Raw genomic sequence first — 5,746 nt, forward strand, 5'->3', positions numbered from 1 at the left:
TGTTTTATATACCATAAAAAACATAAGGTCAAAAGTGCGGTTTAAAAAAAAAGGGGAAGTTGTTATTTTTGCTAAAACTAGAAAAATGTACTGTCCCATGTAAGAGGTGATCTAAAAGCTTACAGTTGCTTAGGAATTTCCCTGTAACTCATAAAACTTGGTTCTCATTTATTATAAGATAAACCAACACAGAGCGTTAAGTAATCTTTCATAAAAATAAGAATCAATGCATATGTAACTACAGGCCTCCCCCAAAGTGAATTCACTCTGTGTATTAGAATGAATGGGCCATCAATCAATGTGACCAAATTTGGGAAACTCCAAAGGCTAACCGGAAGTTATCTTCCTCAAATTCTTAGTCATAACTGGTAATGGTAATGGCATATACCCAGGGTTATGAAATCTTCTGGTGTAACTAACACAAAATATGATTTAAAGGTGATAAATCACATCATCTACTGCTTCTCACAGAAAATAAGGACTAAGCATCCAGTAACAAAAAGGCAGAAGTAGAGAAATTAGTCAAGAAACAGATGGATGAAACACAACTCTGGGTCTTAATTGGTAACTAGCTGTTTTCGACATATTTACAGAACCAAGGCCTATGCTGAAGTATGTGGTACATGACCCCTTATTTTTAAATAAGAAACTCAAAGGGTAAAATTGTAGGTTCATAAAACAATCAAGGTTAGAGAAAAAATATGTAAAAGAAATCTTATTTTTTTTCCAACTAGTTAGGATTTATTATTTTTATTTAATGATGAATTTTTGCAAAATTTTTGCTTATTTTATGAAAATAAATTTTTCCTACTTTTCCTATGTTTTAGAACTGTTTAAGTAGCAGTAGAATGTTTTTTTGCAGTCCCTCTGTTTTTAAGGTGGTTTCCTTTATTATATTTTAGTTATTTGTCTTGCTTAATTTTATTGTGGGACCAAAATATTGACAGAGCGGTTATCAGTCAAGAGCAGTATGTCTTTTGCTAAAACTAGGAGGCAGCCTGAGCCTGGCTCAACACAACCACTCCCCCCTTCAAGTGCCATCTCACCAGTGGTGCTTGGTTTATATGACACCAAGCATCAGCATATTACTTTTTCCACTGCATACAATAAGCTCCTTTGTTGATTTAACATGTATAGACTGCCTGAGATAATAAAGACGTCATCATTACAACAGGTTAATAGCAGATGAAGGTCATCCTTAGTTTTGACAGGGGAAGGGGTTGGCTGCCAGAAATAGCATGGGTATTGTATAGGCTGTATACTCATGTAGTTAGTAACCCACGTGTCACCTTGAGTGGAATATTAAAAGTCAATGGATATGGATGCTTGTGCAGAATCTTCTCGTCCCCTGACATAAATTTCACAGGGAATCTCCTCCATCACTCTATCTTCTAGGGCCTGTTCAGGGCACTCATGTGCCTATTTGAAAGTGTAGCTACTTTTTTTGAAGGTGCTATTAAATGTTTTCATTGGCTGTGGTTGTGCAAAATCATTTCAGAAAGGAAGTTCCATGGAGCTGAGGTTGGTCCTGCTTTGTTTGACACTGGATGCCTGCGATCCACAGTGATGGTCGTGGATGCAGCGGGAGGCAGTGGAGGAGCGCCGCATCTTCTGCTGGCTGTCTAGCTCTTCTGACAAGTCTGCCAGGTCTGCAGAAATTTCTTTGTCCCTTAGTGAGAACAGTTCATAATGGGGAGGATCAAACACTTCCTGGAACCCTGTTTTATTAAAAGCAGTTTTGCAAGTCATGACCTTTTTTCGAGGCTGCTTCACTTGCACTAAAATAGAAATAATGAGAAGGATCAAGACAATCCCTGATGTAATGCCAATAATTGTTCCATGGGTTTTAGTGATTTATTCAAATACTCCTGCTTTTTTCTTTTCTTAGCTTTTGGAGTAGCCTTAATTGTCCATATGCAATCAACTGCTTGGCCAGGTTTTGTTTTTTCTTCCTGTTCTACCTGACTAGAACGTACTATTCCATCAGCTCCCAAGAGCTCAAACTGGCAATCTGGAATAAATGAATATTTTGCTCGAAATCCAAGTCCTTCAAGTTCTTCATCAGAACTAAACTTAATCCACATGAATCTCCCTGTTGATCTAATTAATGGAGGGCTTTTCATGCCACAGTAACGATCTATAAGAGGAGAGAAACCAAACGGCCCATCTCAAATTTCCAAGTGATCAAATCGACACTCAAATGATGGTTCTACATAATAACGTTCATCAAAGGTTAATTCTATTCTTTGACGTGGAGCAGCTTCCAAAATGTAGATACACTCCTTGTTTGGTGGGTATGAATCAGGATAATTTGGTGAAGCAAAATGACCTCCATTGCTGGTTCGAACCCAAATGCCACATTGGGTTGCAGGAACATGCTTGATTCCAATATTTTGTCCATCTGGGGTCTTTTGGGCCACAGCAATCCCTTCCACTACAAGTATTGTTATTAAGAACACTTTGAGGACCGAGCAGAGCTGCTCCAGGGCCATGTTCCCGAGCGGCCCAGCGCTTCACAAAGGGACTGAGGCAGCGGCATTCACGGCCCTGCGTAGCGGCGGCTGCAGACCCACTCCCTTCCCATGGATGGCCAGCACGCTGCCTCCCGTCCCCGTGGGGCAGCGCTCAGATGCGGTGGCCCACCATGCCCTAGCCCCTCGGCGGGGTCCTGTGTCATCCCAATTCCCCCATGGTCGCGGACTGGGAGCTGAAGCACGATGAAGTGAAAGCATGGGAGGAGGCAGGAGCAGCTCTGCCCGGGACCATGGCGCTAGCTCCGCTGCCAATTAATGTTTCTTAGGACAAATTTAAATGTTACTTCATAAAACACATTCAGAACAATAAAGTCCATCGATAATATCTGGAAAACACAAACACAGAGGCTGTCACAATATCTGCGATTGAGTCAGCCAAAACACAAGCGGATATTTCTGGTTTCATCCAGTCATATCCGGACAAAGTGGTGTGGAAATCGTATGCAATGGACCAGAAAATCACAGTAAAAAAGGTTTTGGACATAAGCAAAGTCTTTTCATTAGGCAATTGCATAAAATGACATGTAGACAAGCAGAAATATCATGTTTGTTTGCCACAGTTCCTCTACTTTCTCCCTGGAAAATACGAATGTGTAGAACTGGTGTCTCCATGTGGAACCAATTAGTGTTTCCAAGCACAAAATTAAATGTTCCCTGAAAAAAAAACATTCAAAATAATAAAGTCCATCGATAATATCCAGAAAACACAAACACAGAGGCTGTAGCAATATCTGGGATTGTGTTAGCCAAAACACAAGCGTATATTTCGGGTTTCCTGCAGTCATATATGGATAAAGTTTTGTGGAATTCGTATGAAATGGACCGAGAAAATCACAGTGAAAATGGTTATGGACATAAGCAAAGTCTTTTCATTAGGCAAGTCCATAAAATGTCATGTATACAAAGGAAATATCATGTTTGTTTGCCGCAGTTCCTCTAGCTTTCTCCCTAAAAATACTAATGTGCAGAGCTCGTGTCTCCTTGTGGAACCAATTAGTGTTTCCAAGAACAAAATTAAATGTTCCCTGGAAAAAAAAAAGATTCAAAACAATAAAGTCCGTTGATAATATCCGCAAAACACATACACAGAGGCTGTCACAATATCTGGGATTGAGTTAGCCAAAACACTAGCGGATATATCTGGTTTCATCCAGTCATATCCGGAAGAAGTTTTGTGGAATTCATACGCAATGGAATGAGAAAATCACAGTAAAAATTCTTTTGTAGAAAAGCAAAATCTTTTCCTTAGGCTAGTGCATAAAATGTCATGTAAACAAAGAGAAATATCATGTTTATTTGCTGCAGTTCTTTTAGCTTTCTCCATAGCAAATACGAATGTGTAGAGCTGGTGTCTCCATGTGGAACCAATTAGTGTTTCCAAGCACAAAATTAAATGTTCCCTGATAAAAAACATTCAACACAATAAAGTCCATCGATAATATCAGGAAAAGAACACAGAGGCTGCAGCGATATTTGCAATTGGGTTCAGCAAAACACAACAGGATATTTCTTGTTTCCTCCAGTCATATCCGACGAAGTTTGGTGGAAATCGTATGCAATGGACCGAGAAAATCACAGTACAAATTCTTTTGGAGAAAAGCAAAATCTTTTCATTATGCAAGTGCATAAAATGTCTGGACAAAGTTGTGTGGAATTCGTATGCAATGGACCGAGAATAGCACAGTAAAAATGATTTTGGTATAAAGCAAAGTCTTTTTGTTAGGCAAGTGCATAAAATGTCATCTATACAAATGGAAATATCATGTTTCTTTTCCACAGTTCCTCTATCTTTCTCCCTAAAATATACGAATGTGTAGAGCTGGAGTCCCCATGTGGAACCAATTAGTATTTCGAAGCACAGTATTAAATGTTCCCTGATAAAAAACATTCAACATTAAAGTCCATCGATAATATCCACAAAATACAAACACAGAGGCTGTAGCAATATCTGGGATTGAGTTAGCCAAAACACAACCAGATATATCTGGTTTCCTCCAGTCATATCCGGTCAAACTGGTGTTTAATTCATATGCAATGGACTGAGAAAATCACAGTAAAAATGGTTTTTGGGAAAAGCAATGTCTTTTCGTTAGGCAACTGCATAAAATATCATGTCTACAAAGAGAAATATCATGTTTACTTGCCACAGTTCCTGTAGCTTTCTCCCTAGAAAATACAAATGTGTAGAGCTGGTGTCTACAAGTGGAATCAATTAGTGTTCCCAAGCACAAAGTTACATGTTCCCTGATAAAAAATATTCAAAACAATAAAGTGCATCCATAATATCCAGAAAATGCAAACACATAGGCTGTAGCAATAACTGGGATTGAGTTAGCCAAAACAGAACCGGATATTTCTGGTATCCTCCAGTCATATCCGGAACAGTTGTGTGGCGTTCGTATGCAATGAACCGAAAAAATCACAGAAAAATTGGTTTTGGAGAAAAAGAAAATCTTTTCTTTAGTCAAGTGCATAAAATATCATCTATAAACACAGAAATATCATGTTTGCTTGCTGCAGTTCCTCTAGCTTTCTCCCTAGAAAATACGAATGTGTAGAGCTGGTGTCTCCATGTGGTACCAATTAGGATTTTCAAAATCATTATTAAATGTTCCCTGATAAAAAAACATTCAAAACAATAAAGTCCATCGATAATATCCAGAAATCACAAACACAGTGGCTGTAGCAATATCTGGGATTGAGTTTGCAAAAACACAACCAGATATCTCAGGTTTCATCCCGTCATATCCGGAAAAAATTTGTGTGGAATTCTTATGCAATGGACAGAGAAAATCACAGTATAAATGGTTTTGGAATAAAGTAAAGTCTTTCCGTTAGTCAACTGCATAAAATGTCATCTATACAAACAGAATATCATGTTTGTTTGCCACAGTTCCTCTAGCTTTCTCCCTAGAAAATACAAATGTTTAGAGCTGGTGTCTCCATGTGGAACCAATTAGTGTTTCCAAACACAAAATTAAATGTTCCCTGATAAAAAACATTCAAAACAATAAAGTCAATCGATAATATCCAGAAAACACAAACACAGAGGCTGTATAAAATATCTGGGATTGAGTTCGCCAAAACACAACCGAATATTTCAGGTTTCATCCAGTCATATCCGGACAGAGTTGTGTGGAATTTGTATGCAATGGACCGAGAAAATATCAGTAAAAATGGTTTTGGAGAAAAGCCAAGTCTTTTCATTAGGC

The 5,746-nt window shown here is 38.4% G+C and overlaps 1 pseudogene; it reads right to left on the minus strand.

Moving 5' to 3' along the window:
* Nucleotides 1-1,170: 1,170 nt before the first annotated feature.
* LOC133755394 (neuropilin and tolloid-like protein 2) lies at nt 1,171-2,523 on the minus strand (annotated as a pseudogene).
* Between the last annotated feature and the right edge of the window lie 3,223 nt (nt 2,524-5,746).

The sequence above is a fragment of the Lepus europaeus genome, unplaced genomic scaffold (genome assembly GCF_033115175.1).
Source record: "Lepus europaeus isolate LE1 unplaced genomic scaffold, mLepTim1.pri SCAFFOLD_43, whole genome shotgun sequence".
Classification (NCBI taxonomy): domain Eukaryota; kingdom Metazoa; phylum Chordata; class Mammalia; order Lagomorpha; family Leporidae; genus Lepus; species Lepus europaeus.